At 39.8% G+C, this 27461-nt stretch overlaps 1 pseudogene; it reads right to left on the reverse strand.

The window, feature by feature from the left end:
* Positions 1-1425: 1425 nt before the first annotated feature.
* Positions 1426-22042, reverse strand: LOC122324229 (annotated as a pseudogene).
* Positions 22043-27461: the final 5419 nt, after the last annotated feature.

Raw genomic sequence — 27461 nt, forward strand, 5'->3', positions numbered from 1 at the left:
TGATTTTAAAAAGTTATGTTTGTGGCATAAATACTTCAGTACGTGCGCGAGTCATTGTCACGCGCCGAAGCTCGCAGGCCGTTAACTGTGCATCTGCTTGCCTTGATTCAGGCAGGCAAACACGCTTCTGCATCATGCAAGACCAAACGCGCATCGGTCCGCACATTTCTGTCGCCCACTAAACCCGAGATCTTAGCGAACGGCTCCTTCGAAATTTTGCAAGGAAACGCAACGTCGGCGTATCGTTAGAAGCAAACAAGTCCGCGTTTTATATGTCGTAGCGGCACACTTCTTCGCGTCTTTTCCACCATTTTCCCACATTTGGAGGCTGCTAGCTAGCCGTCCCGTTTAGTAGAGTACAGTAACGCAATGTGCAAAACTTGGGGAAACTTACCCGTGGCGAGTCGCTGCAAACGCGTTGACGGTTTTCTTTCGCGCGTGCGAATAAATGTGCGATCCCAACACTCGGCCGGACTCGGGGGTTCAACTCCCATCTACGCCCTCAGCAGAGTACGGGGTTGATTTCTTTTCCTTTTCATTTCCGCACGAATCTTTTCAACTTGCCGAACTGCCATTTTCCAGCAAAGCACGGAGCAGGACAGGACTGCACGAGCGAGCTGGAGAAAGCGGGACGGAGAATAGCGGAATGAGCCGAAAACGACCGAAAGAGTAAATCTCGGTGAACACGTGAAGCGTTCATCATTCCTGCGCTCCCTATTGCGCCATCCCGCTGTGGTTAGGCGAGGTGAGTGTAGAAACCCGTTCATAAAAATGTAGACCTAAATCTCAAATTACGCTATTCTTCCAGTAGTCCATTAGGAAACATTACTGGGACATTTAAATAACTGAACGGTTTTAAACAGCATTATTTTATGCCCTATCAACAGGCCATTACAAATCTGATGCATGTTCTTTCTATATATATATATATATATATATATATAATATTAATGTGTGTGTAATATAATCTATACAAGTATTATAATTATATTTTTTCCCCTTAAGGATTAAGCTGATTAAAAGTGACCAAAAAAGTCCACAAAAAAAAAAAAAAAAACACTGATAAGAATATTTCTTTCCAATATTAGTGTATTAGAATGATTTCTGAAGGATCATGTTACTGAAGACTGGTGTAATGGCTGCTGAAAATCTGTCAGAAATAATATTGTAATATTATATCTATATATATATATATCTATATATATATCTCTATATATATATAGTAATAATATTTCACAAAATTAGTTTTACTATATTTTGATCAAATAAATGCAGCCTTAGGTCGTGTGTGTGTGGATAGACAGACTGTTTTTTTGTAGTGTATTGTAATAATTTCTGGAGGTAGTTAATATACCACAGGCCACTAGTGCTTAAATATGAAAAACATTCATGGTCACAACAGAAAAAGCACAGAAACCACTGAAATATGATTATCAGCAATTATGTACACATTTAATCATGGTTAAATAAACTTTACAAATACACTGTGAGTGAGTGGATTTAGTTAAGAGTCTAGGATCTTTCTGAGTCCACGGCTGTGGAAAGAACTGGATCAACTACACAAAATCAACTTAAAACACCACAGTACCATACAAAAGTAAATGAAAGTTGTATGTGAATAAGGAAACAGTGCCACACAAATCTGAAGTACAGAAGAAGAAGAGAAAGACAAGTCAGACTGGGAGTGCAAGTATCTAAACTTCGTCTTCTGTCTCTTTAAATCTGATAAATGAATGAGGAAGCGTCCAGTTTAAGCAACCCATTACATAGAAAGCTCAGGTTACTCGTAACTGAATTTTTGTGTAACCAAACAAGCAGATGTCAACACTTCAGAAGGCTACAGTGCAGATTTGAACTATGGCATTTATATAGGGTACTCACAAAAACATCCCACATGGCTGTTGAGTGAATTCAAGAGAACAGACATTTCCACAAGTCCGACTACAAAACACTAAAAGACAGAGCAACCATTTGTTAAAGATTACGTACGTCAAATGATTTCAGTTGTACAACACTGCTATAACACATACCAATTCCAAAACATAAATAAAAAGTTGTGACCAAATTAGTATTCATAATCCACTTTGTTCTAAGTAACGAGAACAACAATGCTCCGGTAAACATGATACTCTACAATACCAACATTGGCCAAATGGCTTCTCACAAGTCGTTGTTTAGGTGCTGGGATATTATTGGGTATGACCGAACCAACACAAGACTGCATCCAAGTTTGCAAAATGGCAAAAAAAATAATATTAGTCAACATAATAACTACTTTTTGTTGACAACTCAGACGTTACATGACGTTATATGCCAATATTACTGATATAAATGAGATATGAGAATGAAGAGACAACAGTAATTGAACCTCAGCAGGACCACATGTGTGCAAATTCTCAGAAAGCGATCCTACTGTATGACCTTTCCATTCCCATCTTGTATAAAACAAATGTAATAAATAAAATCTTTCAAAATCTACAAAAGTTTATTGTGCTATCTGGTAAAACAAATTCATAAAAGGGATAATCTGCCCAAAAAAGGAAAATTCTGTCATATCATTTACTTTGGTGGAACACAAACAATGCCAACAATGTTTTAAAGGAATAGTTCACCCAAAAGATTAACATTTTAGCGTCATTTCTTGTTGGTTTCCATTTGACTTCCATAGTAGGGAAATAAATGGTCTGAAAGTCAATGAGGACCATTAACTATTTGATTACCTGCATTCTTTAAGATATTTTCATACAAAAAAAAAAAAAAAAAAAAACTTTTGGACCTGCATGGAAGTTAGTAAATGAGAATTTTAGTGTGAACTATCCATTTAAGACTGCTTTTGTCTACACAATGAAAGTTAAATGGGCTCAAAAACAACAGACATTTTTTTTCGTGAATGTTCTACAGCAGAAAGTAAGTTATTCAGGTTTATGAGGTGGGAAAAAAATGACAGAATTTTCATTTATTAGAAAACTATCCTTTTAATAAGACAGTTTGGCAGGTCAATGACTTCTAACCTACAAATAAATGATACTAAACTAAGACTCCCTACTCCTGTTTTCTCTACGATTCTGATTTGAATGATAATGGAAGCACCCGTCTCACAGTTTTCTGGACTTATCTAAGGCTAACAGCCATCCTCTGGTTTCCTCTGTTCTCTTAGCTTGGATCCAAGCTCGTCGGGTTTACTCGCCGAAGTCTCAGAGCTTCCCTCCGCCTGCATTGTGCTGATCCACGCAGCTTTGAAAAGCGGATGAGATGGCACTGGTGTAGATGTCGTGACCTCCTTGTCATCAGAGTCATCAAAGCTGACCTCCTGAACAGCTTCCTGCTTCTTAAACAATCTCGTCTCTCAGACAAGTTTAGCTTCCTCATAACCACACCGCCAGAGTCCCTCGCCCGTTGGCCAGCCAGGTACAACCCTTGTCTAGCGTGGTCGCCGACACACACAAAACCTGAGGCAATGTCACTAGTTTGTGACTCGAGTCCCTCTGCTTCGCTCTGGGAACTTCCACAGTGTGTCTTGAGTGGAGAAGGCCTTTTGTCTCCATGTTGAGCACCGGAGGGCCTCTCGGATGAATGAACCCTGCTCAGCAGTGGCGAGCGAGGTGATTCTGCGCTGCGAGGACACCCGGTCTGTCTCACGATGGTCGGAGGGGACATCATCTTATTATGAAACAGTGGAGGCTTTTAGGAGCTCCGCGAGGACGATGGAGAACACTGTGGAGACAGAGGCTGTGAGGAGGGATTGCAGGCGAGGGGAGGGGGAATACTGTTGGTGGACTTGCAGCGGCCTCCTTGCTGTAACGGAGACCAATCTTGGATCCCAAAACGTGAAGGGAACTTGTGTCGACTTTGAGGATGGGAGAATTCGGAGAGCTCGAGCAGGGGAGGAACTCTGAGGAGAGTTTGAATCTGTTGAAAGAGTGCAAACAATGCTAATCACTGACGTACTACTCAACAAAAGCAAAAAGTTACTTTATTTAAAAACAATTCATTAAAAACGGATTGGAGATTTAATTGTGTTTGCATGCACACGTGACTGACGCACATTGGGCGAAGCAGTCGCCGCAATGCATGATATTTCACCTCAACTGCGAATTTGCACGACGTGTTGTTGCGCAAGCCAATCAGCAAAGAGTTTGACACGTCTGGTTTGACAACATCAGCGTTTCGGTTTAAATTGTACTTTAACAACCGGTACAGAGCAGCAATAGCGGTAAAGAAAAGGCAAAACAAAATGTTGTTGATGATGATGTGCGTCACACTCCTCAGACTGAAAACCATCCAGCAAATAACACAATGCAAATATTTGCTTAGCTTTTAATGTGCACACACCATAATGCTTCTCAAATAAGCTTTCAAACTGAAAAAATATATAAATTTTCACACACACACACACACCCCAATTTAGAGAGGTTTTTAAATTATTAAATGCTCATCTAGGCTGCATTTATTTGATCAAAAATATAGTGGTGGAAAACGTGTTATTTTTGAACTAAACAACCTGTATTGTTTGTAGAGAGCTGCATCTCTCCCTCTCTCTTGATAATTAATTCAAATAAATGCTATAATTAATATAAATGTGATATTACCACACCATTTTATCTCTGTCTGATTTGAAGTGGGTAGAATGCTAGAGCACACAAGCCATAACTGACAAAAATAACTGTTGTTTTTACCCTTCTGGTCATATATTGCACTGTGAAGAGTAATACTAGTTTTAACTCGTCTATAACTTGGCAAATGACCATGAAATAAGCAGGACTTCGAGGAGGCAACAAATTCCGCTTCACGTTGGCTGGTTCTTTGCCTCCACATCATGCATGTACAATCCTTTAACGCACAACTAGCCGTTGATTATCCCTTAATTAACGTATAAATATTTTATAACTTGAACTAATATTTTATAACTTGAACCATGCCTTACCATTATCTGATTATCTGATTTAAAGCTACTTTTATGGATGATTTGTTGAATCATGAGGGTCTTTTGAATGGAAAAAAAGTAAATACTTAAATACCGAGAAATAATTATTTTTAATAAATACTTTCTATTAAAGAATCTGATTCCTTGAATTAGGAATTATTTTTTGAGGCATATCTGATTACAGACCGAAGCAGAAAAGGAGAGAGTGTGAGTCATACCACATGACAGGTCTGGAGCTGGGCTTCTGCACGGCGTGTTGGGCCCAGGAGACAGGCTCGGCGTCGGGGAGTCAGACAGGCTGTCGTTAGGTGAGTGCTGAAAACCCGCCGAGAAACTGCGACTGTTCTGAATCCCTGGACTGTGTTTGGGCAGCTTCTTCAAAAGGTTTCGCCGTTTGCTAGAAAAGTTAGGCTTAAATTAGATTTTGGGTTTCAAAGAGTTTAACTAGTTTAAAATGTTCCACAAGACACCACATCTTTCCAACCTGTCTTGACCCTCTTTCCTTTTGCTCTTTTTACTGCGTCGTGCCATTTTCCCCTTGGAGCTGGTCTTTCTCGAGGCCCAATTTTAATGGACGTATTCTCAAGAGGAGTCGTCTGTAGAGTCACTTTACTGCCACTCTACAAAAAAAAATTAAATATAAAGAAATCAAGCATCTATTCAACTCCCTATTGAAAAAGCACATGGACTGCCTTTAACTCCAGATCTATTTGATAATCGTACCTTCAGCAAAGCTCCACCACATCGGTGTGCACCAGACCCTGGATACACTCTCCATTCACGTGAGTGATGAGGTTACGACCCTCAGCCCGGCCTCGTGAGCAGGACTGCCGTCTTCAACGCTCTAGATCAACAGTGACACAGAAAAGCACATTTAAATGGGTCAAACCAATAAAAATGTTAGTACACTGGGTTCTGAGCATGAATAACCATAGTGATGAAGCAAATTTGATTTTTTTTTTTGAACAAAATGTAATTTTCATTTAGCTTAAAAAAAAAAAAAAAAAACTTTTGATGTGTGTAACAATTCACAAAATTGTTTATAGAACATTTCAAAGGTAACAACAAAATCATTATTGCACACGCATGCGTTTTTGTGGCTCAAGTGTAATCTACTCTAACTATGCTATTGTTATCGATTCTTTGTGGAAGTCTATCAGCGCTTAAGAAAAATACGCTTGCTGCGTAAATTTGATGGAAAAATACAAATTTAGGCCCCGTTTACACTAGTGTGTTTCAAGGTTGAAAACCGAGACTTTGGAAAACGCTGCACACCCGTTTTAGTTTAGAAACTATGCAGGACAATCAATCGGCAGAAGCAGGGTTGGGTACCCTGGTATAAACAATAACATCATGCTCATTATTGTACCCATAGATATATATTGGTAGATTTCTCATTCGACCACTCTAAGCACACAGACGTGTCTGCCATCTAAATAATAGGCCATCTATCTATACATATCTATGATTACATTACATTCAATTGAGCAGATGCTTTTATCCAAAGTGACTTACAAATGAAGACAATGGAAACAATCAAAATCGAAATAGCAGTGATGCGTGATATAACAAGTCTCAGGTAGATTAACCGTTAACTAACTCTCAGTTAGCGGTCACATGACATGAGTTGTAGGTTTTGTAGTGGAGATTGTTTCTGAAACGCATGAAGAAACGACACTGTAGATGAGGATTATTTTTCAAATTGAACATTTTTTAAAATGAAAAACGCACTAGTGTAAACAGGGCCTCCTTCTCTGCCAGCAGGAGGTGCTTTCAGCAGAAATAGCGGTTTTCCTGGTAACAGCTGTACACAAAGAAGCTGAGCTGAGCTCACAATTATTCGTTGAATAAACATGACGGTCTACTTATGGCGGTCAGTTCTGATATTTCACGTGATCGGAGTTGAAACATATGACTACATAAAACATTTCACAGTTGTACTGTTTCTTTCCATATAACTTCTGATGCTTGTTTTTGTTTATTTCGAGCTATAATAAGGAAAAGAATAGATGTTCAGTTCACACGCTGCTTAAACCGAGGCAATGAGTTTCAGCCCACCAAATCTCTTTGGTCAAAACCATAAATTTAAAATGTATTTAAAAATATTATAATGAAAGTTAACCACTATACAGAGTGGAGCAATGCACACTGCATCCTTATTACTTACCCAGACCATGTGGTGCACTGTGTAGACATCAGTGTCGCCCATGTGAGACCCGAATGGCACGGAGTGCAAAGCCGTACTTCCTCCCAGAGCTGTGAATGACCACAGGAGGACGAAGACTGTTCATGCTAAGAGAGGTCTCGGTTGGGGAAGAATCCGAGATGAAGGGTTGGATGAGAGGGAGTGTGAAGACATGGGGCTTGTCTGGAGCCCACCAGGGATGTCATCTACAGCAAAAATACATGATCATACATATGATAAATGCCCCATAATAGCTGCAATATTCACACATTGTTAATAAATATCTAACACAAAGTTTGTCGTGTCATGTTTCGCTTTCATCTACGTCAATAGACTCTCTGTTCTTCTCAGCTGTTCATTGTTCTCTTGAAACCACCTGCTTCACTTGTTTATTGTTGTAGTCACATGAATTTCAGTTGCCTTGATTGTGATGCTATCACATGATGGTACAACGTCTACATGAACACATCTGAGCTCACTGTACCTGCTGTGACGATGAGAGAAAGGCCAGACACGGATGCAGACTTGGGGACTTTGCATGTAAATGGTGGCGTGGTTTCTCTGGGGTCTCCTGCTGGAGCCCGAGGCGTATGGACCCTTGTGGTCCCTGCGGTTAGTAGGTCTTGTTCCAGTGGAGTTGCTGCGCAGACGAATTCGCCGGAGATTTGACACAAGACCTTCTGAGAAAAAACAAATACATAACAAAAACTCAAATTGAGAATAAGCATTTACAGACTGACCAATTCACAAGTTGCCCTTTAATTTGAACAAATACTAGATTAAAATATGCATTAAAAATGGTTACCCTCATCCTCAGGAAAGGCAAAGTGTGGCATGGCCTCAAGACTCTGAGTGCTGTTCAAAATTAGGGGACTAGTGCCCCTCTCAGGCTGAGAGGAACTGGACGCGATGCTCTCGGCCTCGGACTTGGACTGATAGAAAAGAAATGACATACAACAAATAAACAACACTTTGAAGCAATCATAAGAAAGAAAAATACTAGAACCAAAGCAAACATTGTTTTTTTAATATACCCTTCGACGCAATTTTTGCTTGTAAAACTTAATGCTTGCATTATATCACTTTTCAAAAGCGGTTATTCATGCACACCATTATAATTTTATTTTTGTATTTTTTAGTTATGACTTCAGTTTTAGTTCTACATTTAGTCGTTTCTATTTGATTTTGAAAACATTTTAAATAAAGTTTCATTTTATTTTAACGTTTATTTGATCTCAATTACATTTTCAGTCAATTCTAGGGGCCAGTATCGTTTTCACTTATTTTCCCAGCAACAAGGCACATTTCCGCATGGGTTTGTTGCTATAGGAACACCTTTAAAGTCTTCCAGAGTATGATTGTTTGGCGTATGATGTCCCATGTTTTAAAATGATTCAGATTTTAAAAATCGTGGCGTATTCCAGCTTTATCTAGGTATATACACCGCCGAAATATTATGTAGTGTGTTAGTCTGCTCTTCTGTACACAGCAATCTTTACCTGCCCCTGTGGGAATCCTGCTTCCTGTCGCTGCTTGGTAGCTGTCTTGGGTTTTCAACTGGAGACAGCATTGAATGACCGTCCCACGGTCCTCCTTCTCCTCACTGCAGCTCCGCTCAGGAGGACAGGCTCAAGTTGGACGGAGAAGCCAGCTGCTCGGTGCTACTGTACACCTGATTCGCATGACAAAAATAAGTCTTAGCATGTTAAATGACAGGCGTCACTATGATATAACATTGTGCACACAGCTATTTCACCTTGCTGAAGCGATGCGAGCAGGAAGAAAACTTGATCTCCTGATAAGACTCATCATCGTTGGTCTCATCGTCCTCCTCAGAGTGATGGTAACGGTCCAGAACGTGCTGGGCAGCAGATGAACAGAAGTTAAGCTGCATCTACATTATATTTATATTTCATAAAAATCATAAAAGAGCAAGGAGAGCCACCTACTGTCAAAGTAACTTGTGTCGTCTTCAGTTTCAAGCTGTGGAATGAACTCCGCTTTCTGTCTTAACAGTCCACTCCAGTCCAGACCATGAAAGAAAAAGTGATGTTTGACCTCTGCTGCCCCTCCTGTAGGTCATACCACACATGAATGGTAGCTGGCTACTTTATGACCACGACCAAATTCCTAAACAGTTGTGTTGGTACTTTAAGTGTCATGGCTACATTTCTGTTTTTTATGCATTTAAGCTTTTAAGCAGAGTCATTACTAAAACTGAAAGAAACAAAAAGGATAAAAAACAAAATGTATAGAAATGACTGAAAACTAACAATTTACATAATGCTCAAATCAAACAGATAAATAGGCATTCATTAGGACTAAACTGGCAAAACACCCACCAGCTCCCAAGCGCTCTTTGGGACTCTGTCTTAGCAGTTTTGTGATGAGGTCTTGAGACTCAAGAGGCAATGCATCATCACCCTCTGGCCACTCAATTTCATCTATGAAGTGACAAGGACACAGACAAATGCACACAACATTAATCGTATAAAGTAGAATTTTACACTGTTGCCAAGCACTGAAAGCTTTTGAAAAATTAGGGCTCATATCAAGAGAGACAACTTCCAAGTCTATTCTGATGCTTCGATACAGCTCAGATTTGTTCCGCGAAATAGGGCAATGGGAACCTTTTCAACTCGTTTTATCATCCAGCAGACAGAAATCATTTCAATCACGATCATTCGTTCAATCGCTCTTAGGGTTTAAGATATCGTGATTCTTACCACTGACCACCTGGCCAAAGAGCTCTTCTGGTGTGTCTCCAAAGAAAGGCACACAGCCCACCAGGAACTCATAAAGAATAATACCCATGGCCCACCAATCCACAGGTTTCCCATAACCTTGCCTGAGGATGACCTCTGGCGCGATGTACTCTGGCGTGCCACAAACCTAGAAAACAAGAAAGAAAAAGTTGTTTATATATTAGAAATATACATATAAGTTCAAGTTTGAACTTCTCTGAAACCATAGTATAGCCTGTGTGAGTTAAATTAGTTAAACATAACTAAATTAACTCATTATGTGTTCAGCATTACAGTATAGCATGTTACTGAATTAATGAATAACGACAACAACAACAAAAAAGGCTACCTTTGCAGGAATGAAATCAAGTAAAATAATATACAAAATTTAAATCATTATTTGCTCTAAGCTTTCCATTTACATTACTTTTTAAGTCTCATGTTTAACAGTTTTTTCCGTCATGGAGTCTGGCGAAAAAAAAGCAGAAATAAATACCTAATTTACTTAAAATATTTTCTTCCATGTAACACTTAAATCTGATTTTATATTGTTGTTTTATGCATTAGGCAACAGCCATTGCATTTTTTGTTTCATGCAAGAAAAGAAGAAATTATGTGGATAAAATAAGAAAAGAAAAGAAGTAATTTAAATGCGAACGCTCAAAATTAGTATGTTATTTGGTGTGCTGAATGAACGGGTAGACTTACCTGTTTATCAATGAACTCTCTTGTATCTTTCTCCATGTGTTCTTCATACAGGTTTGTGGTCATGTTCATTAAACCGATTTTAGACAGACCGAAGTCAGTGAGTTTAATGTGCCCCATCGACGTAATGAGCAAGCTGAAGTCAGGAAACAAACACAGTGATTGCAATATCTGCAGGAAGTGGAGTCAGGCATAATGGCAGGATTACATCATCGAGCAGCTCTTACTTGTCAGGTTTGAGATCCCTGTGCACGATACCATAATTATGAAGATACTCTAGTGCCAGAACAGTCTCTGCAAAGTACATTCTGGCCATGTCCACCGGCAAGGGACCCATATTCTTCAGCAAATTTGCACAGTCTCCACCTGTAAAGACAATTTCATATTAAAACACTACAGCTGCAGACACATGACAGTATACACAAGGAATGGCGCATGTGTGTGTGTGTCATAAGATTAGATCAAGAAACATATTTGCAGCAACACATCACTTTTCTGACTCACCCTCCACATACTCCATGACCATGCAGAGGTGCCTTCGTGTCTCAAAGGAGCAGAACATGCTGACAACAAAAGGTTCTCTGCAAACGTCAGGATGTCTCGCTCCACAAACACCTGCTGGATCTGGTTCCTCAGGATCAAGTTCTGCCGGTTGATCTTCTTCATGGCAAAAGCGCTGCGTGTCCGCGCGATGCCTTACCAGGTACACAGCCCTGCAAGTCAACACATTTAGATCAGGATCAAAGCTGTTTGATATTCTAAAGAGCTTTATAAAACTTTCTAAAACTCTCAACAGTTAAAAAAAAAAAAACGACACTTGTTGACTTTATAAATGCTTATAAACGGAGAAAGAATCTGGGCATCAATAAAACTCATTACCAACACAACAAACTAACACAGAAACATGTGCCTCGTTACGAGAAGACAAGATAAATGAAAACAATGTGCGCTCTAAAACAGACTCAACTTACAAAGCGTGTTTTTAATATCTTCTGAACGGATGGGATCCTAGTCTAAAGCTAAAAACTGAGCGTCTTTGCCTGTCGTAATTCATGTTGTTTTCTGTGAAATCTGTCATCTCTGACTGGCCAAAATCTGGAGATTTATTCTGATTTTCCACCACTAGAGTTGATCTCTCCAGAATGCAAACTGAGGGAAAGCTCTAGACAAAAGTTATAAAGTGTATTCCAGTCTTTTTATAAACTGGCAACCTAAATTCATGCGATTCTAAAAACAATGAAATTTCCTCTTTAATGAAAAAAAGGAATAAATGTAAGCTCACCCATAAGCCCCATTGCTGATGAGCTTTATAGTCTCAAAGTCTCTTTCCAGAGGTTTTCTTGAGCGTTGTGGTTCCCTGACGATTCTGGGACACAAAATATGATTCTGAAAACTCTCAAGAATGGAACAATACCACATCTATTTGACAAAAAAATTTTTTTCCCCAAAACTCAACTTAACGTATATATTTTCCCACTTCCATTCAAACGTAAATCTGTAATACAAGCATGCCTTTACAAATATTTCTGTTAAATACTGTTCTTTTGAACTGAAAAATGCTTCGCAATTTCACCAAAATATTAGGCACCAAAAAGTTTTTCAATATAAGAAATGTTTCTTGATCAACAAATCAGCATATCAGAATGATTTATAAAGCATCATAAAGACTTAAGTAACAAAAGCTGAAAATTGAGCTTTGCATCACAGCAATAAATTGCACTTTAAATTTCTAAACATTGCCATTTTACTGCATTCTAAATCAAACTGACAATAGTAGCATATTAAAAACAATAGTAGCATATTAAAAACAATAGTAGCATATTCAGATTTTACAACTTCTGTTAGTGCTTCCCATCCAATCTCAATTATAATGTACTACTATTCTGAGACAGTTTGAGAATCTAAAGTTGTTTTAATTAGGGTGACCATAAGAGCCATTTTGCCTAAAATATAGTCTAGTTTGGCTTTATTTGAGCGACCGGTGTATGGCATCACTTCCTTATGTTATCAAAACTCTCTCTGGGCTCTATGAATCAAAGTAATACAGAAATCCTGGTAAGGATGAGTCCTAAAAAAATGGACCTTATGGTCACCCTATTTTAAAGTTAATTTTTTTTTTTATTTTACTTTTCAATGATAAATTAAAGGTTCACTACACGCTGTATTTGCACCAATACTACTGCAATCCACATTTTCCATTTCTTTTCACAGCTATACAAAATTGTGCGTTTGAAGCAAAGACTTCTGAAATAGCTTGCTCCTCGGCTGGAAAGAAAAGTATGAGACCTCCAGCAGTGTAGAGAAACAGCGAGCAACTTTAAGAATTTTGTCAAGCTTTGATTTATTGCCTTACCTCTGCAGTGTCATCCAGATCTCTGCTTGGGCTGCCTGAGTTGTTGTGCTCAAGCTGCACCATGTCTGAACCAAAAAAAAAAAAAAACAAGAGAAAACTCAATCACTTGTTTGCCTGAGGCTAACATTTAATTACCCTTTACAACATAGACAAAACGTATAATTTAAGGGTGAGGTGCTAGATAAATCATAATTATACCCTCCAGGGGGTCTCGGGTGAGACCCAGTTGACTGATGATATATCGGGGGATATCAGTCTTGATGCCCTGGCCTATTTTTGCTTGGTCTTCTGCAACTTCGAGACGCTGATAAAACTCCTCAGGGTCAAACTCCTGATGGTTAACAGAAACATGGCATGTCAGGATTATATGAATGGCATTAGATTGAGGCATTAGATTTTGTAATAATAAATTACAAAAAAGGTAGATTAATGGGCTAAATAACCCACATAAAATCTCAGTAATCAGACAAGCTCTCTCTCTCTATATATACACACTTAACCATAAATTAAAATTGGTATTGTGGTCTCTTAGACCCAAAACAGAAAATAAGGTTTTAATGCGATAAAAATACATTCTTCTTAGTACAGAACCATCTTTTTACCAGACACTCCAGTAGTCTTGCTGGTCTGGAAATAATGATGAGAATCTTCTTCACGAGTTTGGCAATCACAGTCACTTCCTCGCTCTCAGAGCGCTCATATGCCTGAAAAAAAACACTCAGGGTCAATGCAAATAAACTTTATGAGCACAAAACAAAACAACCTACATTTTTGCATAAAGTTTGGTAGACATTACCATGAGTCAGATCTCAAATGGTAAAAGTTAAAGAAATAAGTGACCCAATTTACTGTGAAAGGACAGAGAGAAGTAATCATGGAACAAGACCATAAAACCCCTTCAAGCTCCCTATGACATTTAAGACAAACAAGTCACTTCAAGAAATAGTTCAACCCAAAATTAAATATTTGTCATTTTCAATTCCCCTCGTGTCACTTTAAACTTGTATGGCAGCATTTAAAAAAGAAGAATTTTGGAGCTCTTTTTCATCAAACAATTTATCCTGAGAATGTCATTCATTTAAAATATCACTAACAAAAAAAAAAAAAACACAACACCAAACCCTGCCACGCAAGCAACTTGGAAAGGTAAACGGAATTTGTTGCACCACGACCTGTTTCCTTTTGCTTAATTTGATCAGCCTCTTCTCTTCATTTGCTATTCATGACTTCAGAAGCATGAAGCAAAAGCTCCTCAGGGAGACAAAACAGTCTCTCACTTGCCCTAATTAACCATCCTTCCCTCCAGTGTCGACATGACTGCCCGGGCACACAAACACTGCAGATGACTAGTGTGCCTCTTTCCAGAAAAACTTTACGTGACAACAGCGGCTTGGTATGAGGAATGAAAGCTGCCGGTTTATTTTAAAACGAACACATGTGCCTGTATAGATGCAACATAATTCCGAAGATACCGCAGTGCTTCAGTGCAGCAGTTTGCTGAATGTCATTTTCTGATTAAATGTGACAGGAACAGTGCTTATTAAAAGAATCACTCAGGACTTCAGGGGTCTCAAAGCGTCTGGAGCCACAAGGCTCTCAGTCAGTGATCATTCAGTAAAAATGCTTTTATAAAGACGACAGGCTGTGGCAGTATCAGTGATTCAGCTGAGAGCTGGAAAGAGACCATTAAACCACCCAGTATGAACTACAGCAAACTAGGGCTGTCAAACGTACCATGTTGAAAAACTAGCACTGAAAGAAAGTTGCACATGTAAGTGGTCAAATGCATGTCCTGGCAAGATACTTATGTACAGTCAGTATGGCTGAAGAGTTGTGCCTTGAGCTTTAAATGCACTCTAACACACATGCCACGGTGTATTACGTAGCTAATATTATTCAAACAAAAACACAGACCAAACAAAAGAAAACAAAATCTTTCACTACTTCTGGTCTGGGTTACTAAAGTAGCTATAATAAACTCATAAAATCAAATATTTACACACAATTAACAAACTCCAACGGCATCGATTTAGTATGATTTAAAGTAATTTAAGTAGTTTTATTACAAAACTAATACTGCCATTAGACATTATAAAAACCTTAAGCGTGGTTCACTTTATCTGGATCATTTTCTATTGTTCCAGAATTATTTGACAGATATTTTGACATGTTCTTGCAAAACTTCTTGTTCAGTAGTGTGTGTGTAAATTTCATGTTGTATTATGTATGATTGTATTTGGTGCTCAAGAAACATTTATTATTATTTTCAAATTTTGAAAATGTGTTTGCTTTACAACCGTTGTGAAAAATATCTATTTTTATATAACTATCAACAAAGATTTAAACGGCAGTTTTCACAACTGTCTTTTTTTTTTTTTTTTTCAGTGAAATACTAGTCCTTAGCGACATTGCAAACTAGATTGACGCAAACCAATCCATTTTTAACAGATCCAAATGTCAAGGCGATACTTTCCACATTTTTTACTTCATTACAGGTATGCGTTTCTACCTCGTGCAGGAAATTGTCTAATTTTTCCTGAAGTTCCACAAAGTAGCAGGATGTGATGAGCCCCTTTCTGGACTTCTCCAGACAGTCTCGGACGAGCTCGACCAGCTGGTGTTGAATGAAGCCCAGCACTCCATCGGCAAGAGGAGGAGCTCTGTCTGGGGAGTAGTCTGCAATCACTGCCAGCAAACGCCCCTCCATCTGAGCCGTAGCCTGCAAGAGTGATAAAACACGGTGAGACTGCGTAGCTGACAATTGTCGTTTGCTTTGTTTGGACCAACCAGGCCATCAATTTTCCCACAGCCACAATTTAAGCAAAGTAAACAACATGTGATGACCTGACGTGGCGTCCACGTCCATGAAGAAAAACTCAAATTTAAATGTCAGAGCTCAATTACCTTTGGAAACCGTTCTTTGTAGACGTGATTCATCATCACAATCTCGTTATCAAAAGAGCCACATGTCCTCCCAGGGCTACAAAACAAAACAATACTTCAGGTTACATTAAATTGATCACATACACTTTTACAATAAAACAATAAAGTCAAACAATAACTAAGTTGGTTTACATAATGTGTGTATATTTATTATGTATAAGCAACTACACATACATGCACGTATAAGAAAGGAATAAGGAAATACGTTATGTATATCGTTTTTTTATATTATACTAATATAAATATATACATATAAACATATGTAAATATTTTCAAAATACATACTGTACGTGTGTTTATTTTTATGTATTTACATACTAAATATACACCGTACACACAAAAATTATGTAACCAAAAACTTGGTTGCGGTTAGTTGCAATAACAATTATATTTTTTAATATGCATATATTTCGAAAAAATGGGTTCCGTGATAAAAAAAAAAAACAAAACAAAAAAAAGTGATAAATGCTGTCTTTATATTTAAATATAGATAGATGTGTTATATTTTCTATAGATTTTCACACAATTGCACACTTTCCCTATTTTGAAGCTTCAAATCCCACAATTACATAAAAAATAATAACAAAATTTATCCTACAAGTTTATAAGTGATGCAGGTTTTAAAAATCATAAAATGAGGACAATTATCTACTAAAGTAAACTTAATAAAGTAGAATAATTTTGTTAGGTAAAATTTTTTAACTTTTACCAATTTGCCAGAAAAACCAATTATTCTTTGAAACATTAAATCTGTATATAGATTAGCCATGCCAAATTCGTCAAAGCAGAGCGGATTAAGCATTAGCTAATTAAACTACGGTGTTGGCAGACCTTTTCCCCTGACTGTATAAGAGCATGTAAGCGAGTATTACCCTGGCACGTACAAGCCAAACTAATCTTTCATCCTTATTCACTTGTATCACAAAAAGTTACAAGATTTTATATTTTCTATGCCAGCACACATTTTGCACCAGATGAAACAAAAAAAGAAGAAAATACAGCATTGATGTTCGTGTTTCTTTTCTTTTTCTAACACATAGAGACCTAAGGCTCCTCGAGCGAGGACGGAAAGGCGAGGGCTGTCCATCCTCATCTGCCACACTCTCTGAGCTCCTGAAATGCTTGAAGAGGCGATGGAGGTCATCTGGGGTGGGCTGGGAGGGCAGCTGGTGCAGGAGCTCCTGTGAGGAGGAGGAAGACTAACGCAGAAGAAAAGAGCGAGAGAGACAGAAACACAGCTAGATTCAGACAACAAATCACATTTGCATATGCCTGTTGTGTCACCCTAATTTATAGATGTGTAAAAACGTAACAGCAGTTGTTCGGCAACGAATACACAGAGATCTGCATAGCGAGGCGGGGCGAGTACGCTCAGATTGCACGAAGCACAAGTGGCGAGCATCTGACACTCTAAAGCTGCTTATCAGTGTGTGCAATTATGCAAGACAACTACAGGACGGGACGCTTTCCATTCTGGCTTGCAGTTGTCTGTGGCATAGATGGTAATTTAAGGCTGGAAATCTCGGGAAAGGAGACGGAGAGCACATGACGGGAGCAGCGCTGGAAGGAGGAAACCAGAGCTTCACAGCTTCCCTCTGAATAAAGTCTTCACTGACACTAGCTCAATAGCACATTGTTAGACGAGGCTGACCTCATCGCATGAGCCATGAATGGCCATATATCATTTCAAAACAGAAAGGGGCTATTTTTTTTTTTTTGTACAATCTCCTTGAAAATAAATCCATGAAATTAATGGATTTTCACCACTGAGAATTACCCACAATGGTCAACCCTGTAGACATGTAACGACCAAATGCTATTTTTGTGGCAAGGATGATCAGTTCAAATTATATAAATAAAATTATATATAGTGTGAAGGTCACTGATCACCATTTATAGAAAGCGATTTCTAGCCAATTAGATTTTAGAAGAGAACCTATGATGGAAAAAAGGTATATTCATGATTAAAGTTGCCCATAATTTTCCATTAATCTTTTAAACGTCATTTTTGTCAGGAATGGAAATCACTTTCAATAGACTCTGACTGCTTCAACATTAACACTGTAAAGTGCAATAATAGTAATAGTGCAATGATAATAATAAGAAGAAGGAGGATCTAGAATGCTGTGTACTTGTTACTCTTTTTCAACTAGCTGCACTAGTACTGCAGTTAAAGCGCACTCCAAAAGCGAAATCAAATGATCTGCAGATAGCAGATATAATATATACGTTGGTTTGAACACATCTGCTCTGTGCATTGTCTGATTACATAAAAGGAAAACACTGCAGATAAACTGGACTGATGGCTGAAGAAAAAGGAAAACAAAGAGGGTCTTTTGAGGAGAGTTGAGAGGGCCCACTCACTGAAACAGCAGAACTGGGTGGATTGGTTCCATATCCAGAGGAGACAGATGCCACGGACCACCTTCGTGTGTCTGGTCTAAAATACGAGAGAGACACAACAAAACATAACGTAAGGAATCTTCAGATGGTTAAAAAATTATTAAAAGTGCTGGTTGTTTTAATAACTGAACAACAACAACAACAACAAGTACTTCAATCAGTCACATCAAAATCATATACTTACACAAATTTCCTCATATACATAAAACGTTTGGGGTCTTATGCTCTACAAGGAGGCATTCATTTGATCTAAAAAAACTGTAATATTTGTTAAATGTTTTATTTCCTGTGTAAAGCCGAAATTTTCAGTATTAATACAGTAACCATTAATCCAGTCTTCAGTGTCTGCTCGAGAAACATTTCTTGTCTTATCAATGTTAACAATTGTGCAGCTTAATATTTTTAAGGATTATTTGATGAAGGATTATTCTCAAGAACAGCATTTCTTTCAAACAAAAAAAAAAAAGGCTTACCGACCCCAAAATTTTAGCCTATACACCAGATTTACAAGTTTGTCAGCAACATTAAAAATGCTATAGAATATATATCAATATCAAAACTTAAACCTAACTTACTTTAAGAACTTATAGGACCTCTACACAGTCATATCATTCATCCACAAATAGCTACATGCATGCTTGCTTGCTTTTAGGGCACAATAAATACACAACAAAAAAAAAAAAAAAAAAAACAACTCGTTGAATCTTCATCTAGCTCTACAAGGAGGCTGGTAGGGTCCCATCATTTCAAGCAAGCATTAATAAAAGCGGATGGAGCCTCAGTACATAATCACGGCAGCGTAAAGTAATGAGGCTACACACTGACTTCACTATAATTGCTGTGACAAATGCCAAGCTTCCCATCCACGGTACAGCCTTGAGGGCAGCTGCAGCGAACACAGAATCTCATTGGCGGCTAGAAACCTTTCCACTCATTCCTTGCTTCTTTTATACAGCCATTATGAAAAGGCAGATATAAGATGATGCATGACAAATGACTAATGCAAATACACTCGGACATGTTTGCCGTCTCATTCTGCTCAGCTCTTACCTCCGTATGAATGGAAAATTGACCGAAGGACTGCCGGAGACATTTCTGGGACTGTCCAGAGGACTGCTGCCTGTAGGAAACACATCTCTATGATCAATGTGCACATTACGGTTGTTTTGAGTTAATGGATGCCGAAGTGGTTCTGTATTGCCTGGCACTCATTTGCAAGGCTTTGTTGACAAAGTGTTACTGGCATTGGCATATTCCAGCAGCGGGGCTGGCTGTGCAAGCATGTTATGCTAGCCTGTATTTATCATCATGCACGGTGTAAATCAAACATCATTATCATAATTGAGAGAGAAGCAAAAAGTAGTAATTATAGCTACCAGTTTGCAAAGGAAGGGGTGAGAGCGGTCTTGATAGAGTAGGTGAGGGAGCCAAACTCTTCCTCTTGTTCCGGTTACTGTGGAAAGGCAAAAATACATAGTTTTCACAACACTCCTCATTATGAGAGCCGTCTGTAGGGATGGTCTGTTAACGTCTTTAGAAGTGGAACACAATTTGAGATTACAAAAAACATTAGATGTGGTATAACTGAATCAATCAATAGTGTCTTCGGTTTCTTTGAACGGGCCTGTGGACATTTATTACATAGTAGAAATTATGAATTTGGGCTTTATGTTAACACATTTCAGCCTCTTTAGAACACAAATTAAGTCATTTTTGATGAAATCTGAGAGCTTTCTGACCCTGCGCAGGCACCAATGGCAACTACCACATTCAAAGTGTCACATGAACTGATTTTTGAAGTTTAATGATGCCTTTACTACCTTTCCCGGCCTAGAACGTGGCAGTCACGGTATATCTTAATTTCTGCTCTAAAAATAAAAAAGTGTCACCGATCTGGAATGGGATGAAGGTGACTAATGACAGATTTTTTTCCCTTTAAGGTTTCATTCTATTGCTTCTATCTTTTTTCAATGGGAGCGCGTTGAACGGAGGCGTTTCGACTGCGCACTCACAATGTTTATTCTTGGTCAGCGCAATGGGAGATACAGGTCGTCAAAGACGGCTTTAAGTAGTAAACATGCTATCAGTATAAGCAGCTGCCCACTCATATACACAACAAGTCTGGTCATGTGACATCAACATGGCAGCACCCACGAAGGGGCGACCCTCTCCATGCAGAGTAAAAAAACGTTTTTTTCCTCATCTCCTGTGAGCATTCACCACTTTAATGAAAAATATACACACACATTAAAGCAGTTTATTTCCTAATACCTAAAATCTTTTCAGCTAGCAAATATTTGCGCCGCTCTACATTTACATGCTTTTTATTACCTTTTCTTAAAACTAATTTAGTTCGGCTTCTATTAAACAAAATAAACAACCCTCCTTATGACCTCGACGACCTTATAACTTTTCACTACAAAATTAGCCTACAATCGAGCACACGGACTATACTTTGTTGGCAGGGATTTCAAAACGAAAGATAACGACACGTCCGTCGCAGGCCCTCCGTACGTACGGTTAAACGGTATATAAACGTTACGAAAAGACTAGGCGACAGAATATGACCGTCCACCGCCGACAGGACAATGAGGAGCAGAGGACGCTCGGCAGTGCGCGGGCCACGTTTACTATAGGAAACAAAAACGGGCAGGGTGGAAAAACAGCGTGCATGCGGTCCACGACCAAACCCAGGACGCCGAAGAAGATACGTTCAAACCGCGACAGTAGTTACACGGGATTTTAAAAAGAACGATCTAGTTTATCAAGCGCATTTCTCGCGGTTGCGTCCGTGGGTTTTTTCAAGTTACAGCAAGTTTGGCGGACCAACCTTGACGACCAGCAATCAATCACAACAACAACAACAAAAAAAACATACAGCAACACGCTCGAGCTCGTCGTTACCTTTTGGGCCGTTTGACTAAACCTCCGGAAACGAACTGACTTTTATAACTCGGACACACCGTCCAGTAATTCCGATCAGACATGATGTCGGTGTGCTCGTCTTCGTCGTCCCGCGGTTAGCAAATCCTCATCGAAGATACACCGCAGCATTGCGACGAGTAAAAGCACCGAAGTCTAACGCAATTCCCAGGCGAACTCCATGTCGACACAGACTCCATCGCGCCCGGTAACGTTACGGGGGAGTAGACAGAAAGCGCCTTAAGTACGGCGGCGCGATGCCATCATCGCGTTATTTTCTCACAAGTGACACATTGCCACATTGGTTTGGAAAATGCCATCGTCTGGTTACACTCGAGCCCTGTCACCGCCAACGGACGCTGCTCCCGGGTTTAAAGGTATAGCAGCACGACCGTACGCGATGGCAAGTTTTGGGGCAACAATAAAAAGAAAAGCGGGTGCGCGGAGCGGAGGAAGTTGTCATAAGAGTCTGACTGAAAGAAGGGGTCATGGTGGGGTTTGAACGTCACTGTGCCGGGCAACTAAACCCGCCTCCTTTAACTTAGCATGCAAAGAGTGTCCCATGCTGGTAAGCGCGTGTAATAGATTATTGTGGAGAGGATAATGTCAAAACCTAAAGACAAACTAAACTAAAAAAACTTTCAAAAACCCTCATTTTCATGTGAGCGTCACTGTTACATTATAAATTAATTCATGAACACAGTTCCAATGAACACTGAATGCATGAAATGATTAATATTAAACATATTGCACGTTATTCTATATACATTCTTACATAATCGAATAAAGACAGATACATTATTACCAAAAAATGTAAAAATGAACATATTGCAAACTTATAAATAATTAGCCTAACTCACGTTCTGTTATTTTTTTTTTCGACACATAATTTCTTATTATGCTTAAAACTTAAAAATGCTTGCTTTATGTATTTTAAACAACATGTAGCAATAGAATGTTAATATTTAAATATAAATACTAAAAATGTAATTTTTTATAGAATCTGTTTTTACTTTTATGCAACTGTGAATGTCATTTGCTTTGGATGCACTTTTAAATGAATTTGAATTTTTCAATGCAGATTTCTTAAAAATGTGTGTAATATATATATATATATATATATATATATATATATATATTAATACAAACACAAACACTAGAATTAATAAAATGTAAAAAGAAAATAATGCATTAGCATATAATGGAAAGTAAATGCAAGCTGAAAATGACAGTGACTAAACATTATATTAGAGAATGAAGCCTACTCACATGTTTCCTCTGCGTGGAAGGCTCAGTTCCTTCTGGGAAGTAATAAAGACTGAGTTAATTTAAACAACAAGTCATGCGTATCAATGTGTTTTAATGGAAACACAGATTATGCATTTAATATTGCATGAGTAAGAGGGTCTTAGATTTCAAGAGAATAAAATAAGATGATCATGATCGAATCACACAACAAGAGTCAAATACAATACATTTTAAGACGTTGCTTTAAACTCTTTAAAACCTACACGAGTTATAACCCAGAAACATATGATCCATTCCACTCAAGAGTTCAATACTGAGGGAGATGCAAGGTTTGTCTTATAAAGGCAATCACTCACACTCAAACTCAAAACTGCAGTCCACATAGCATTACACATCTAACAAAAACAGAGCACGTTTGGTTTTGTATTTCTGGATCCAGACTGATTTAATGCTTATATTAAGTTTTAAGGTCCTAATTCATAATTAACATAATCAAATTATGCTATAACCTCACAAAATTCCTTGTGCGCTGGCCAAGCTCCCAGTCAGTCCTGAAAGCCGAAGCTTTTCAACGTCTCATTGTCCCTTTTTGGCTGGAGAAGTGGCTCAGGCCGCCGAACATTTGGATGGACATCAGAAAAATTAATCGGGAAATATGAGGCCAAATTAACGCTTCGTTAGATGCAGGGCTGGAGTGAATAATCTCGAACCTCCTACAAAAAATCCCACGTATGCTTAAGTGCTTATGCGGCGACGCACATACGTCATCCCCTCGCTATCTTCTTCTTCAAATAATGCTCAGGCCAAAAGCAAAACCCTTTCCATAAAACCATTTGTGATGGAGGAATGACATTAATCACATTAAGCAATACATAACTAAGATCCAAAGCTCATCCTTGTGGACGCCGCTGGTACCCTTCAGCTTTTGGATATAAATTTGCCAGCCCTTAGAATATGGAGATGTTTGTGCCAGCTAATTTTGTTTTAACAGGGCCAGCTTTGGCTTTTGCTAGGCCGTCGTGTTCCAAGGGCCACTGTCAATGCAGTGCACTTTGTCGCTCAATGAATGTCTTGTAGATGACCAATTACAAAGGTCGTCTTGTTTAGTCTCTGCCCTTTATGCGCCTAACTTTTCCTCAAGGATGCTCTTTATTAAGAAAGAAACTACTTATTCTGAAAGATGTGCTTTTAAAAAAGTTATATATTTCTTCGTATATTTCAGAGCACTTTTTTTGTGAAGACCAGAAGTGCAATTAAAGTTAGGCTTCATAAAAAAATTGACTCATCCAGTTTCATAGTAAACCAACAGGCCATATATGTTGCACAGCGCTGGGTGTGAAGCTATAATAAAACTCTGCTCTGTCGTCTGACATAGGTCAAAACACGTAACCTTTGTGTCACTGTGCTCCGTTTTGCACAATCACACGCTTACGTCGATGCAGTTGTGGGTGATGAAACAGCAAGAGTCAGAAATTCAGGTTTACCTCTGTGTAACAGGTTAGTCCTGACATGTGTGGACAGAACATCAGACAACCCGTCCACAACAAAGAAATGAACTACGACCGTACATGACCAACGTCCTCCGGCGGCGATGGTAAATGTGACAGTAAGCGCTACGCGGTAATACACGAGGAAAGAAAGAATTCTTCCGTCTGGTTTCTAATGTTATCTTCATTCTTTAATGATAACGGATGTCATTTTCATTCATTCATGAAAATAAACAAAAATACAGTACTGAACAGAAGGTTGCAGCTGCAGCCATAAAAACACAAAATTAGACTCAGATTTACGACACACACACACACACACACACACACACACACACACATTTACTTTATAGCTATAATGGGGACATTGCAAAGACATCTTGTTTTTATGTTGAGCTAGTTCTAAATACTTTAACCCAAACCACATAGTCTTATAACCCAGAAATCTTTCTACACTTTCTGCAAAATAATCTTTTAAATAATTTATGTATACAGTTTTAACAAATGAGGAATCCCTTAAAAAGATGATGAGAGATTTTGTCAAGTTTTGCTCAAAATATGGTTCACACACACACACACACACACACACACACACACACATTTAACACTTGGCCTGTTAAATGGGGCTAAACCGAAGTGTTCTGAATTGTTATCAGAATTTGAGATGCATAAACAGAATCAATTTAAATACTTAAAATATGTTTTGATTCGTTCACTTTCCGGCCTCCTCTACATTTTTACTGTCACTGGTTTTCAGACCAATCTAGCACACCTTCAGAGGAATACATTTAAACATAGATTATAAAAAGTATTTCGTCGGGAGGGTTGTGCAAAAACAAGCAAAGGCAAGTCTTCCATCATAAACAGATCGGAGCATAACAAATGCCGTGATCACCATGGCAACTGCTGATGAAACGTGTCGACTCCACTGAAACGCGCATTTATCAACAGCTGTTGTTTTTTTCAAACGTCGTCAGTATAAAAACATTTATATATATACAAAGTATGTAATCCAAAAAACCTTTTTTTCCCAACACCACACGCGCCAAAACAAGCCATATATGCGATTCGGTGTAACGTGTACAAACAAACTGATGCGAGAAGTGTGATGGGTTGCAAACGTGAAACAATCGCTTTGCAAAAAAAACAAAAAAAACATGCTGATTCTGATGAAACACTAAACTCGTGTTGTTAAAATGAACAGAGATGCATTCTATTAATTCAAAACGAAAAGTACTGCTGTCTGCATCACGCATGCACGCTTACCTGTAGACCACGCCGCCTCAGTATATTTGGCTCATCCATTGCGAATATATTTCTATGGTTAATTTAACCCATACTGTAGGGATGAATGTCTTTCACTCACGAGATCTCTAACCCTGTTTCCTGGTCACCCAGCGCATCCCTGAAACAGCGAGCACGCTGTCACCTGACTGGAGGATGAGAGTGTCCGCGAGGAACCAATCAAAACGCGCAGCTTTGCAATTAAGGCGGTATTGAGCCGTGAATCAGGTCGTTGTGCTGAGGAGCTTCTACAAGTGCCGTCTTTCATATTAATGTAGGGTATGTCGACTGTAGTTCTTAACCGGGAGTTTAGGAGTGTGTGTTTATTGTTTATTATTTGTTAGGGTTAACTCTATCTGCAGCGGTTCTGAATATCAGTAGAGGTCATTTACAGTTTTCTGTCTGGTAGTTATTCTTTAAACTGGTGTAAGAAAACACTCAGTCTCTTCATATCCGTTTTTCAATGCAATTGTTTTGAAATGACATTTCCACCATTTCATATGCAAAATGTAGGCTATTAAATGTTGTCCCTTTTAGTGTCATCGGTGCATACAGCGCCTTATTTGTTGCATTTCATCTTTCATGACTTTTTTTTATAATAAAATAAGTTTTTATAATACTGGATTAATTCGGGCAGTTGGACTGGCACTGTCAGTCATGGGATATTGTCTGTCACCGAGTGGCACCACAATGCTTTGATGTAACAATGCAACATTGATTGAAACAACATCACAACACAGCATAAGCTGCCCTTTGTCTGCTCTCCTTTTATGCACAGAACGCAGTCTTTAAAGGTTTTCAATGACCATTGCGATGTGAATTCTTGGTTGTTTTTAATGCTCAGATGATTGAGTGCATATTCTTATTTTATTTTTAAAGTTATATTTTTGTGAACAAAATAGTAATGTCACGTATGAAGGGTCTGAGGCGTGCGGATCCATGTGCAGGCTTTTATTAAATGAAGGCATGGTCAAAACAGGCAGGCGTCAAACAGGGCGAACAGGAATATCAGAGGCAAGACAATAGCAAAATCCAGAGACAGGCGGTGGTCAGGTCAGGCAGCAAACAATCACGGAATCAGAAGACAGGCAGGGTCAAAACCAGATAAACCAGAGACAATAATCCACGGGCGATCTAACAGCGAAACAGGCGAAACAATGCAACCTGCAGTTGAGTGGCTTGCTGCAGTATTTATAGTCCTCTGACAGGAAGTAGCAGCAGAGGAGTGATCGCAGATCACCCAGAGTAAGAAACTCCTCTGCTGGCTTGGTGACATAGCCCCCCTCCTAGGAGCGACTCCTGGCGCTCCACAAAACAAACAAAACAAAACATAACTGGGAGCTTGGGAGGGGTTCGGGAGGAGTCAGCAAGCTGAGACCAGGAGGAAGAGACGGTGGGAGGAGCCAGGAGAAGACGGGAGGAGTAAGGAGCGGGAGGCGATGCCGAGCCCAGCCATGATGGTCAGTGGTGGAGCCGACGGAGGGAGGAGCCATAGAGAGAGGAAACGGTCATCAACCCCATGGAGCCGACCGGCGGCGGTGGAGCAGGTGGTCGAGGAGACTGAGGCGGCGGGAGAGCAGAAGAGCCAGGGTGATGCAGAGGCGCTGGAGGTCCCAGGCGACACCGCAGGCTTTGGCGACTGATGCAGAGGCGGGGACGAGAAGGACGCGGCGGAGCCAGGCGACAGAGGACTGAGGTAGAGCCGGGGGAAGGGAGGAGCCTGACAGAGCCGGAGGGACGGAGGGACGAGGCGAAGCTGGAGGAGAGGAATCCTGAGGCGACGGATGGTCGACGACCGACCAGGGCGTAGCCGGAGAGACGATGGAGCCTGGTGAAGCTGGTGGATTGACGGAGCACGGTGGAGAGGAGGGAGCTAGGAGCCTAAGGGAAGCCGACGGGTCTACAAGCCGAGCTGGAGTCCGGGGCTCGGAGGCGGGACGATGAAGCGAGGGATCCTTCACCCACGGCGGCAATGGAGACTGGCAGACCCGTGGCGAGCTCCAGGTGGAGGGCAGAGGATGAGTGCAGGGGCTGCTGGGATCCATCGTCGACGTGTGGTAAGGGTGGGAGGTGGGTTAACTTGAGGAGCGCACGAGCGCGCGGGCACTGGACGGGCGCCGCGCGCGGGCACTGGGCGGGCGCCGAGGCGCGGGCACTGGGCGGAGCGCGCAGGCGCGGGCACTGGGCGGGCGCACGCAGCGCGGGCACTGGACGCGCGGCGCGCGGGCGCTGGCACTGGGCGCGACGAGCGCGGCACTGACGG

This window comes from Puntigrus tetrazona, chromosome 2, assembly GCF_018831695.1.
Source record: "Puntigrus tetrazona isolate hp1 chromosome 2, ASM1883169v1, whole genome shotgun sequence".
Lineage (NCBI taxonomy): Eukaryota > Metazoa > Chordata > Actinopteri > Cypriniformes > Cyprinidae > Puntigrus > Puntigrus tetrazona.